At 44.9% G+C, this 13,919-nt stretch overlaps 1 pseudogene; it reads left to right on the plus strand.

Annotated features, from left to right (window-relative positions):
• The first annotated feature begins 990 nt into the window (after nt 1–990).
• Nucleotides 991–1,108, plus strand: LOC126485402 (5S ribosomal RNA; annotated as a pseudogene).
• Nucleotides 1,109–13,919: the final 12,811 nt, after the last annotated feature.

Here is a 13,919-nt window from a genome sequence, read left to right on the forward strand (position 1 = left end):
CTTTCGTCTACTAATAGCACGGTTTTGCGGTGCGGTCGCAAAACACAGACACTAAACTTATTACAGTGAACAGAGACGTCGGTGAACGAACGGACAGATCATAACTTTGCGAAAATAAAGTTTTCACTCACGCTAACCACGGGACCACGGCGCTCCTGAGCTCGCACTATCCTTGATGTTGCCTATCTTGCGCATGGACTACTCACTACCCACTTACTATATCCAAAAATTCATCTAATGAGTAGAAGGAGTTGCCATTAAGAAATTCTTTTAATTTCCTTTTATATGCTATATGGCTATCTGTCAGACTTTTGATGCTATTAGATAAGTGACCAAAGACTTTTGTGGCAGCGTAATTTACCCCCTTCTGAGCCAAAGTTAGATTTAACCTTGACTAGTGAAGATCATCCTTTCTCCTAGTGTTGTAGCCATGTACACTGCTATAACTTTTGAATTCGTTCGGATTGTTAATAACAAATTTCATAAGTGAATATATATATTGTGAGGCTACAGTGAAGATTTATAGCTCTTTAAATAAGTGTCTGCTCGATGATCTTGGACTAGCTCCAGAGATTATTCTGATTACACGCTTTTGTGCAATGAACACTCTTTTACTCAATGATGAGTTACCTCAGAATATGATGCCATACGAAAGCAGAGAATGAAAATAGGCGTGGTAAGCTAATCTACTCACATGTATATCGCCAAAATTTGCAATGACTCTAATAGCATAAGTAGCTGAATCCAAACGTTTCAGCAGATCCTCAGTGTGTTTTTTCCAGTTCAACCCCTCATCGATGCATGCACCTAGAAAATTTGAATATTCTACCATAGCTACAGATTTCTGATCGAAGTCTATATTTATTAATGGTGTCATTCCATTTACTGTGTGGAACCGTCGACGTCCTGTCTTGAAACAGATCGACACGCGGACACGAGGCCAGTTCTGCGCCAGGTAGATTCCAGTCACCGCCTAGTCCCTAGTCTACATGCAACGGCCTTACCGCAGTGGAAACACCGGTTCCCGTCAGATCACGGAAGTTAAGCGCTGTCGGCCGTGGCCGGCACTTGGATGGGTGACCGTCCGGGCCGCCATGCGCTGTTGCCATTTTTCGGGGTGCCAATTGAGTAGCTACTCGACCGAATAGTAGCGGCTCCGGTCAAAGAAAACCATCATAACGACCGGGAGAGCGGTGTGTTGACCACACGCCCCTCCTATCCGCATCCTCATTGAGGATGACATGGCGGTCGGATGGTCCCCGTGGGCCACTCATCGCCTGAAGACTGAGGGCTTGCTTGCTTTGCTTGTCTAGTCTACAGCAAATAGCGAAAAGAGCACTATTTCATGCGACAAGAGAGTTAGAGAAAATCACTTACACTCTTCAAGTTAATCTGCAAGTCCTTGGATATGTTGAAATGTGTGAAATCTTATGGGACTTAACTGCTAAGGTCATCAGTCCCTAAGCTTACACACTACTTCACCTAAATTATCCTAAGGACAAACACACACACCCATGCCCAAGGGAGGACTCGAACCTCCGCCGGGACCAGCCGCACAGTCCGTGACTGCAGCGCCTGAGACCGCTCGGCTAATCTCGCGCAGCCCTCGGTTACGTTTGTGAACTTTGTCTTTGAACAGTCCTAAGAGAAAGAGTTTCTATCGAACAGAGCTTCGAGTTGCATTACCAATGACAGTCTATTTCATCACAAGTGTTAGTTTCTTCCTACCAGTGTGTGTAAATGTACCTATGCACTAACCCAGACTAACAGCAAAGAAGTTGTATAATAAAAGACAAGTGCTCTTTTTGACTGTAAATACATTTCAATTCTTACTTTTTACGCGTGCAATAATCATGTCATACATTACCTGTTCAGAATAACCCAATTCATTTGTGACAACGTGTCACAACCGTGTAGTCGTAGGAGAGGAAAGAATTGGACAATGATTCGCGAGAGTAGTTCGACACGTCTGGTTAAAATGAAATAACTGGTTGTAACTAGCCGATGGCATGCAGTACATTTTACAGAGAACACAGTAGGTGAATACCAAATCACCACCAGGTCGGATTAAACAAAGGCATCGAAGCACATCAGATTTGTTACCGGTAGGTGGTGGTGCTACAGAAGAATGCTGAAGGTTAGATGGGTAGATCACATAACTAATGAGGAGGTACTGAATAGGATTGGGGAGAAGAGGAGTTTGTGGCACAACTTAACTAGAAGAATGGATCGGTTGGTAGGACATGTTCTGAGGCATCAAGGGATCACCAATTTAGTATTGGAGGGCAGCGTGGAGGGTAAAAAGCGTAGAGGGAGACCAAGAGATGAATACACTAAGCAGATTCAGAAGGATGTAGGTTGCAGTAGGTACTGGGAGATGAAGAAGCTTGCACAGGATAGAGTAGCATGGAGAGCTGCATCAAACCAGTCTCAGGACTGATGGCCACAACAACAACAACAACAACAACAGGTTCGATCAACACGTGAGTATTACGGAGATGATTCGTCAACTCAAAATGGTAACCCATAGAGAGAAGACGAGTTTTTTTTCGCGAAAAAATATTAACTTAGAAGTTAAGTCCCATAGTGCTCAGGGCCATTTGAACCATTTTTTTTCAGCCAGTCCTGTGTATTGCCTCCTTTTATAGACGCCGTGTACGGCTCCTCAACCAATTGTAAAAGTTCTTTCAATCTCTGTACCAACCTAGTAAATCATTTATATGTATTCGTACACCATGTCATGTCAGGAAAACTCTTGCAGCATTCTACTTTACGTCCATGCTTCGTGGCACATTACGTTCGTCACACTGGCAGCAAGCATTGTATCGCCCCTGCAAGAGAGTTTGGGCTGAGAAAAGAGAACTTTGAATTCTTATCATTTGTGCCCTAGGGACATAAACGGCCATATCTTTTGACTGAATTGATTTACAAGATTAAAATTTTTACGACGCCAAGGGGTAGGCGTTAGTATGTGACATAAATCTGAACTTGACATGCACATCTGTGCCAGAGAAAAAAGCGTCTTAACAGTGTAACAGACATACAGGCGGATACCAAGTGTCGGAATACATTCTTTGTGTTATACAATTAAAAATTAATAATTATCGGGGTTTTAAATTTATTTGTATTGTGAAACCTTGCTTCTTGCCAAATTTCATGATCCTAGGTGAATGGGAAGCACCCGATAGGTCTTGATGAGTTATTCAGCATAAAAATACGTGACATAAATGGGCGTATCTTTTGACGGTATGTGACATAAATTTGAACTTGATACTCTGATCTGGTCCACAGGAAAAGGGTCTTAACAGACGGACAGACAGACGTATAAAAAAAAAAAAAAAGATTACAAATTAACCATTGTCGGATTTTTCCATTTACTTATACTGTGAAACCTTGCTTCTTGCCGAATTTGACGAGTCTAGGTTAAAGGTAAGCACGCTATAGGTTTCAATAAGAGTTTTAGAATAGCAAATGCTTAAAATTTTTAACCTACCAAGTGACCATAGACCTTAATATCGGACAAAAATTTGAAAATTTGTACCTGATACACCTGCTCGTTCCTAAGAAAAAATTTACTTAACACACATACAATAACAAAGCGATCGTAAAAGGGTTTCATTTTTACGGTTTGAGGCACGGAACTCTAAAAAAGAAATGCAAACGATGACAGTAACATCCTCAGTCGTGAAAACCATCTTCGCTACCTTCAGTGCAACAGTACCAGCGATGGTCCCCTTTTTTCGTTTTCTTTTTTTTTATATATATACATCGACATCTACGATAAACTTACCTCTAACAATCGCACACTCTCCTCTCCCCCCCCCCCTCCCCCACCGCCAACTCTCCATCACTTCACCTTATCAATTTCAGAGCTTCCCCCTATCAACTCGCGAGAGGAGTTGGCATGGTCTTACGTTTTATGGAAGGTAGATTCGCTGTCGTACAGTGAAACACACGCCGAAAATAATAGCTTAATTACGATCTTAAAACCGCCCAGCCGACGGCATAAGAAGGCTCTCCGTCTAATGTTACCGCCAACCGGACAGGCCGCCCCGTTACGTTCATCCGCCAATTAGCTGCGAATTGACACAGGGCATTATCGCGTCATCTCGTTACATCCATTAGCGGCAAAACCGCCTCTTAAACTGCCCCATAAAGCCTTCTTTCTAGCAAATGGTCTGCCGCCCTATTACACGCGGCTGCGTCCCGGTCGGCTCTCGTGACGTACGCAGCGGCCGCGGGACACGGAGCCGAGCCGAGCCGAGCCGAGCCGAGCCCACCCCGCGCGGCTAATACGGTTCTGATCGGCCGGTTGCTCGCCGGACCAGTATTTCACTGTGGCCGGCCGTTCATCTGGCCGTCGCCGACGTCCGCTCGTGAAGCACAGCCAGGCCGCCTCCGCCGCGGCGGCTCTCTGTAACCGAAACCACTATATGGTGGCGGACGGGCATAAAATGACTTCCGTATCACCGGGAGCGATCTATCTGTGCCCGATATGTCAGTCGCAGGACTAAAGCTCTTAACGTGTCACATAGCACTTCGCGCCCCCCGCAGCTCTTCCACAGTTGAAAGAGTTTTAGGTGGTTTCGGATCAGGTTTATCCGAGAACAGAAAATTCGAAACTGCGCCAAGAGCTTGACACAGTCTCCCAAGAGAAATAAAACTGATTTAACGTTAATAACCTCCACATGTAAAAGGCAATGCCTCGACAGATCGAATAAAAAATGTTCAAATGTGTGTGAAATCTTATGGGACTCAACTGCTAAGGTCATCAGTCCCTAAGCTTACACACTGTTTAACCTAAATTATCCTAAGGACACACACACACACACACACACACACACACACACACACACACACACACACACACACACGCCCAAGGGAGGACTCGAAACTCCGCTGGGACCAGCCGCACAGTCCATGACTGCAGCGCCTGAGACCGCTCGGCTAAACCCGCGTGGCAAAGACAGACCGACTCACTCACCAACTCATCATCACCCAGCCCAAACCGTAAGGATAAAAACCTGAAATTTGGAGATAGTGTTTGTCTTATACTGTAGGCGTCGTTTAAGATGGGACTGTGTGAAATTCCACTCCTACGGGGGTGAGAGAGGGGACGAAAGATTTTCTACAAAAATATTTTGAAGCTAAACTTACGAAAACAGGTATTAGTTTTCTCGATCATAAGAGAAGAAACATTTGTATCCACGGTTCTCGGGTGTCCAGCTGGTTATTCGGCGAAATATCGTGGAACTTCGATGATCGGATCCGGCAGGACACCCGAGAACCTTGGATACAGCACATTCGCCGGGAAAGCCGCAGATCACATAGAAGAAACATTTGTTTGAGCTGTTTTGGAAATTTAACCCCTACGGTGGTGAAATAGTGGGTGGAAGATTTTTTAAATACATCATTATTAAAGAATTGCTAAAGTATTTTTAGAGCTACATCTCTGAAAATTGGTATCTGACTTTGCAGTTGCAAATAAAAAAAAAAATTCGTGTTTCATTGTTTTTGGAAATTTGACCTCTAAGGGTCTGAAATAGAGGGTGAGATGTTTTATGAAACTATTTCATTAAGAAAGCATTTCTAAAGCTAAATCTATGAAAATTTGAATTCGGCTTCTCCGCTAGAAATAAAAAAAAATAGTTTTTTACTGTTTTCTGAAATTCAATCTACAAGCGGGTGAAGTGCTCGATGAAAGCTTTTATGTAAATATTTCACTATGCAAACTTCTTTCAAGCTAAATCTACGATTTCTCTGTTAGAAATAAAAAAAAATATGCATTTCACTGCATTTGGAAATTCAACCGCTAAGGGACTGAAGTAGGGAGTGAAACGTTTTATGAAAATATTTTTAAAGCTAAATATTTGAAAATTAGTATTTGGCTTTGTTGTATTCAAATGGTTCAAATGGCTCTGAGCACTATGGGCCTCAACTTCTGTGGTCACCAGTCCCCTAGAACTTAGAACTACTTAAACCTAACTAACCTAAGGACATCACTAACACCCATGCCCGAGGCAGGATTCGAACCTGCGACCGTAGCGGTCTTGCGGTTCCAGACTGCAGCGCCTTTAACCGCACGGCCACTTCGGCCGGCGCTATTAAATATGCACAATCATAAATTTTCAGAACTATCTGTATGGGTTTCTAAATTTATGGAGCTTGGAGCAATTATTTTATACTTCTTAGTCCGATAAAAAATCGTACTATGCTAAAAACTTATTTTTATTTAAGTAGCCGGCCTAGTGGCCGAGAGGTTCTAGGCGCTACAGTCTGGAACGGAGCGGCCGCTACTGTCGCAGGCTCGCATCCTGCCTCGGGCATGGATGTGTGTGATGTCCTTAGGTTAGTTAGGTTTAAGTAGTTCTAAGTTCTAGGGGACTGATGACCTCAGAAGTTAAGTCCCATAGTGCTCAGAGCCATTTGAAACATTTTTTTTTTATTTAGTTGATTGGTAAAATATCAGTGCGGCTCAAATCGTATGTTTAAACTAATCAAATCAGTCACAGCCACGACGATGACGTAACTGCATTCGCGAAAATGTTTTTAGAACTGTGCAGAGTATTCTCTCTAGAGACCGTCATAATCCGTGAAATACAGTGTGTCTAGGTTGACGCCGTGTTCTTTGGTTTATGGAAGGCACTGGACATAGTTCCACAACTTCGTTTAGCGGACAAACTAAGAGGTTAGCGAGTACTGAACCAGAACCGTGACTAGATTCAGTACTTGTTGAAAGATAGAGCTAATACGTTATTCTTAACGGAACAAAATCGACAGATGTAACGTTAGTTTTAAGAGTACCGCAAGAGAATGTCATAGGGCATTACTGTTTAGAATGTGTATTTAGTGATCTAGTGGACAGCGTTGGAGGCTGCTTGTGGCTATTCAGAGGACGAAGTTTTCCGCTCTAGGCAGATTGCAACGACAGGACATCTGCAGAAGATCGATGATTTATGCAGGGACTGGAGGTTGTTCTTGAATGCACGTAAGTGTCACGTATTACACATAAAAAAGGCGATAGATCCCACTACTGAAACTTCCTGGCAGATTAAAACTGTGTGCCGGACCGAGACTCGAAGTCGGGACCTTTGCCTTTCGCGGGCAAGTGCATTCTGGAAATATCCACTACTGTTAGACTGCACTGTTGGCGACAAATCACTGGAAACAGTAACTGCCATAAAATCCCTAGGAGTAACCATCTGCAGCAACATAAAATTGGATGATCTCAAGAAAAGAATAGGAGGAAAAGCAAATGCCAGATAGATTTAGATGGCGAGAATCTTACGGAAATGTAATTCATACGCGAAGGAAGTGGCTTACAAAATATTTATTCGACCGAATTCCTGAGTGTTGTTCATCAGCCTATGACCCTTAAAAAGTAGGATTAATAGAGAAGACGCAGCGAAGAACGGCGCGCTTCCCCAAGGAATGGTTTACTCGGCTTTAGGGTGTTGCCCAACAACCTCCGGCAGCAGACGCTACGACAAAAGTGGTTTCCTAGGCGGAGAAATTTAGTATTGTAATTACGAGGCAGTTCGTTACGGGAAGAGTTGGACAACATATTAATTTCGCCCACATGCGCCTCATGAAATGATCACAACGAGGAAAAAGGAAATTAGAGGTCATCCGGAACTTTAGCGATAGCTATTGTTCCCACGCACCATTCGTGGGTGGATTAGTAACTGGGGAATAAAGAGATTGATATCGTGAAGTACTCTCTGCCAGACACCACAGGATGGTTTGTGGAGTATTCATGTAGATGTAGATGACGCAGTCGCAGACCTAACTCGTTGCTACCTTCGTGTCACGCTTATCCTCCTCTGCTGCAGACAGCTTTATACGGACTCTATATGTTGATGTGAATGGAGAGACAACTCCCGGTCAATGACACTGTTAGAGTATGACTCTGACAACAGCAGATGGGATCAGCGATCCCTATGACCATGTGACAGATCTGCTTTCGCTGAAGTTCGAACACCTTGTTGACTGCCAGTCCTGCGAGAGGAGAGAGGGTCTTATGGGGTCGTAACACTTGTTCCGAGTGACATTCCTGAGGAGACATATTTCTGCGAGACCTGGGATAAGGCGGTACACAGGGCCAGTAAGAATTTGTTTCCTGTCTATCGATGTAGCAAAGGGTTTTGTAATGTAGCACACCGTTATTCGGAAATAGTTTTAATACTATGAAAAGCTCAAAAAATTGCGACCATTCAATTTTTTGTGATGATTTAATTTGCCTTTACTAGTTTCAGCTCATTTCCTCATTTTCAGACGAGTTCTAGTTTACGGAATGTGACCGTGCGGTTGTGAGTTGGCGAAACCAACTAATGTGAAGGCAAGAAATGTTGTTGTGGGAACACACTGATCTGTAGCTTTCGTCGCAGTCTAGGTTAGGCTGGAAGATGCCTGTTTGTTGGTGAATTGGCAAAGTTAAGGAATGTGAAAGCAAAAAACTACGTGAAGTGTCTTGGGCTCTGCAGAAATGCCACCACATCCCATCTCTGCCCGAGAGTTACTCCTAATCACTGTCACAAACTCCCAGGCATCATGTTTCGCAACGATCCTCGCCCCAACCCCTTCCCCTGCCGACTAAGTTCTTGTTTCTTTACGATCGCGGCAGACTACTACGATAGTGTGTCTGCGCCAGACTATGGCTTGTGCAATGGTAATGCACAGGTTGACAGTTATTGAACTATACGAGAAAAAAAGAGTAAATTAGTTACAAACTACGGTGTACACACTTCACCCAGCATGTGATCCGTGGTCTAGGGGTAGCGTCTTTGATTCATGATCAAAACGACTTCGGTCCCGGGTTCGATCCCCGCCACTGCCTAAATTTTGATACATAATCAGCATTGGCGGCCGAAGACTTCCGGCATAAGAAGTCAGCCTCATTCTGCCAACGGCCTTGTCAAAGAGGGCGGAGGAGCGGATAGAGGTTCAGGGCACTCTCTTGTCCTAGGGGTGGGAAATTGCCCCTAAAGGCGGAAGAATCAGAAATGATCAACGACATGAGGATGCAGAAGGCAATGGAAACCACTGCATTAAAGACACGTAACGTGTATCCACAGGACATGTGGCCTGTAATTGAAGAAGTGTCATGATGATCTCTCCATTGGCAAAAGATTCCGGAATAGTCCTCCATTCGGATCTCCGGGAGGGGACTGCCAAGGGGGAGGTTACCATGAGAAAAAGATTGAATAATCAACGAAAGGATGACGTTCTACGAGTCGGGGCGTGAAATGTCAGAAGCTTGAACGTGGTAGGGAAACTAGAAAATCTGAAAAGGGAAATGCAAAGGCTCAATCTACATATACACTCCTGGAAATTGAAATAAGAACACCGTGAATTCATTGTCCCAGGAAGGGGAAACTTTATTGACACATTCCTGGGGTCAGATACATCACATGATCACACTGACAGAACCACTGGCACATAGACACAGGCAACAGAGCATGCACAATGTCGGCACTAGTACAGTGTATATCCACCTTTCGCAGCAATGCAGGCTGCTATTCTCCCATGGAGACGATCGTAGAGATGCTGGATGTAGTCCTGTGGAACGGCTTGCCATGCCATTTCCACCTGGCGCCTCAGTTGGACCAGCGTTCGTGCTGGACGTGCAGACCGCGTGAGACGACGCTTCATCCAGTCCCAAACATGCTCAATGGGGGACAGATCCGGAGATCTTGCTGGCCAGGGTAGTTGACTTACACCTTCTAGAGCACGTTGGGTGGCACGGGATACACGCGGACGTGCATTGTCCTGTTGGAACAGCAAGTTCCCTTGCCGGTCTAGGAATGGTAGAACGATGGGTTCGATGACGGTTTGGATGTACCGTGCACTATTCAGTGTCCCCTCGACGATCACCAGTGGTGTACGGCCAGTGTAGGAGATCGCTCCCCACACCATGATGCCGGGTGTTGGCCCTGTGTGCCTCGGTCGTATGCAGTCCTGATTGTGGCGCTCACCTGCACGGCGCCAAACACGCATACGACCATCATTGGCACCAAGGCAGAAGCGACTCTCATCGCTGAAGACGACACGTCTCCATTCGTCCCTCCATTCACGCCTGTCGCGACACCACTGGAGGCGGGCTGCACGATGTTGGGGCGTGAGCGGAAGACGGCCTAACGGTGTGCGGGACCGTAGCCCAGCTTCATGGAGACGGTTGCGAATGGTCCTCGCCGATACCCCAGGAGCAACAGTGTCCCTAATTTGCTGGGAAGTGGCGGTGCGGTCCCCTACGGCACTGCGTAGGATCCTACGGTCTTGGCGTGCATCCGTGCGTCGCTGCGGTCCGGTGCCAGGTCGACGGGCACGTGCACCTTCCGCCGACCACTGGCGACAACATCGATGTACTGTGGAGACCTCACGCCCCACGTGTTGAGCAATTCAGCGGTACGTCCACCCGGCCTCCCGCATGCCCACTATACGCCCTCGCTCAAAGTCCGTCAACTGCACATACGGTTCACGTCCACGCTGTCGCGGCATGCTACCAGTGTTAAAGACTGCGATGGAGCTCCGTATGCCACGGCAAACTGGCTGACACTGACGGCGGCGGTGCACAAATGCTGCGCAGCTAGCGCCATTCGACGGCCAACACCGCGGTTCCTGGTGTGTCCGCTGTGCCGTGCGTGTGATCATTGCTTGTACAGCCCTCTCGCAGTGTCCGGAGGAAGTATGGTGGGTCTGACACACCGGTGTCAATGTGTTCTTTTTTCCATTTCCAGGAGTGTAGTAGGAGTCAGTATAGTGAAGTGGAAGGAAGACAAGGATTTCTGGTCAGATGAGTATCGGGTAATATCAACAGCAGCAGAAAATGGTATAACAGGTGTAAGATTCGTTATGAATAGGAAGGCAGGGCAGAGGGTGTGTTACTGTGAACAGTTCAGTGACCGGGTTGTTCTAATCAGAATCGACAGCAGACCAACACCGACAACGATAGTTCAGGTATACATGCCGACGTCGCAAGCTGAAGACGAACAGATAGAGAAAATGTATGAGGATATTGAAAGGGTAATGCAGTATGTAAAGGGGTACGAAAATCTAATAGTCATGGGCGACTGGAATGCAGTTGTAGGGGAAGGAGTAGAAGAAAAAGTTACAGGAGAATATGAGCTTGGGACAAGGAATGAAAGAGGAGAAAGACTAATTGAGTTCTGTAACAAGTTTCAGCTAGTAATAGCGAATACCCTGTTCAAGAATCACAAGAGGAGGAGGTATACTTGGAAAAGACCGGGAGATACGGGAAGATTTCAATTAGATTACATCATGGTCAGACAGAGATTCCGAAATCAGATACTAGATTGTAAGGCGTACCCAGGAGCAGATATAGACGCAGATCACATAGTAGTGATGAAGAGTAGGCTGAAGTTCAAGACATTAGTCAGGAAGAATCAATACGCAAAGAAGTGGGATACGGAAGTACTAAGGAATGACGAGATACGTTTGAAGTTCTCTAACGCTATAGATACACCAACAAGGAATAGCGCAGCAGGCAGTACAGTTGAAGAGGAATGGACATCTCTAAAAGGGCCATCACAGAAGTTGGGAAGGAAAACATAGGTACAAAGAAGGTAGCTGCGAAGAAACCATGGGTAACAGAAGAAATACTTCAGTTGATTGATGAAAGGAGGAACTACAAACATGTTCCGGGAAAATCAGGAGCCGGCCGCGGTGGTCTAGCGGTTCTGGCGCTGCAGTCCGGAACCGCGGGACTGCTACGGTCGCAGGTTCGAATCCTGCCTCGGTCATGGGTGTGTGTGATGTCCTTAGGTTAGTTAGGTTTAAGTAGTTCTACGTTCTAGGGGACTTATGACCTAAGATGTTGAGTCCCATAGTGCTCAGAGCCATTTGAACCATTCTGAAAATCAGGAATACAGAAATACAAGTCGCTGAGGAATGAAATAAATAGGAAGTGCAGGGAAGCTAAGACGAAATGGCTGCAGGAAAAATGTGAAGACATCGAAAAAGGTATGATTGTCAGAAGGACAGACTCAGCATACAGGAAAGTCAAAACAACCTTTGATGACATTAAAAGCAACGGTGGTGACATTAAGAGTGAACGGGAATACCACTGTTAAATGCAGAGGAGAGAACAGATAGGTGGAAAGAATACATTGAAAGCCTCTATGAGGGTGAAGATTTGTCTGATGTGATAGAAGAAGAAACAGGAGTCGATTTAGAAGAGATAGGGGATCCAGTATTAGAATCGGAATTTAAAAGAGCTTTGGAGGACTTACGGTCAAATAAGGCAGAAGGGATTGATAACATTCCATCAGAATTTCTAAAATCATTGGGGGAAGTGGCAACAAAACGACTATTCACGTTTGTGTGTAGAATATATGAGTCTGGCGACATACCATCTGACTTTCGAAAAAGCATCATCCACACAATTCCGAAGACGGCAAGAGCTGACAAGTGCGAGAATTATCGCACAATCAGCTTAACAGCTCATGCATCGAAGCTGCTTACAAGAATAATATACAGAACAATGGAAAAGAAAATGGAGAATGCGCTAGGTGACGATCAGTTTGGCTTTAGGAAAAGTAAAGGGACGAGAGAGGCAATTCTGACGTTACGGCTAATAATGGAAGCAAGGCTAAAGAAAAATCAAGACACCTTCATAGGATTTGTCGACCTGGAAAAAGCGTTCGACAATATAAAATGGTGCAAGCTGTTCGAGATTCTGAAAAAAGTAGGGGTACGGTATAGGGAGAGACGGGTCTTATACAATATGTACAACAACCAAGAGGGAATAATAAGAGTGGACGATGAAGAACGAAGTGCTCGTATTAAGAAGGGTGTAAGACAAGTATGTAGCCTTTCGCCCCTATCTTCAATCTGTACATCGATGGAAAAAAAAGAAAGGTTCAGGAGTGGAGTTAAAATACAAGGTGAAAGGATATCAATGATACGATTCGCTGATGACATTGCTATCCTGAGCGAAAGTGAAGAAGAATTAAATGATCTGCTGAACGGAATGAACAGTCTAATGAGTACACAGTATGGTTTGAGAGTAAATCCGAGAAAGACGAAGGTAATGAGAAATAGTAGAAATGAGAATAGCGAGAAACTTAACATCAGGATAGATGGTCACGAAGTCAATGAAGTTAAGGAATTCTGCTACCTAGGCAGTAAAATAACCAACGACGGACGGAACAAGGAGGACATCAAAAGCAGACCCGCTATGGCAAAAAAGGCATTTCTGGCCAAGAGAAGTCTACTAATATCAAATACCGGCCTTAATTTGAGGAAGAAACTTCTGAGGATGTACGTCTGGAGTACAGCATTGTATGGTAGTGAAACATGGACTTTGGGAAAACCGGAACAGAAGAGAATCGAAGCATTTGAGATGTGGTGCTATAGACGAATGTTGAAAATTAGGTGGACTGATAAGGTAAGGAATGAGGAGGTTCTACGCAGAATCGGAGAGGAAAGGAATATGTGGAAAACACTGATAAGGAGAAGGGACAGGATGATAGGACATCTGCTAAGACATGAGGGAATGACTTCCATGGTACTAGAAGGAGCTGTAGAGGGCAAAAACTGTAGAGGAAGACAGAGATTGGAATACGTCAAGCAAATAATTGAGGACGTAGGTTGCAAGTGCTACTCTGAGATGAAGAGGTTAGCACAGGAAAGGAATTCGTGGCGGGCCGCATCAAACCAGTCAGTAGACTGATGACAAAAAAAAAAAAAAAATCACTACATGTATTCAGATTTAGGTTATGACATGTTCGATATTCCTGCCATCATTGGCGATGATGTGACTCAGACGAGTAGCGAAATCCTGCATGACCCGCTGAAGTGCCCGAACATCAGTGTTGTCTACGACCTCCCGAATGGCTGTTTTCAGCTTAGCAATGGTTTTGCTGTTATTGCTGTGTATGCCTTGTCTTTAATACAGCCCA

Source organism: Schistocerca serialis, chromosome 6, assembly GCF_023864345.2.
Source record: "Schistocerca serialis cubense isolate TAMUIC-IGC-003099 chromosome 6, iqSchSeri2.2, whole genome shotgun sequence".
In the NCBI taxonomy this organism is placed as follows: Eukaryota; Metazoa; Arthropoda; class Insecta; order Orthoptera; family Acrididae; genus Schistocerca; species Schistocerca serialis.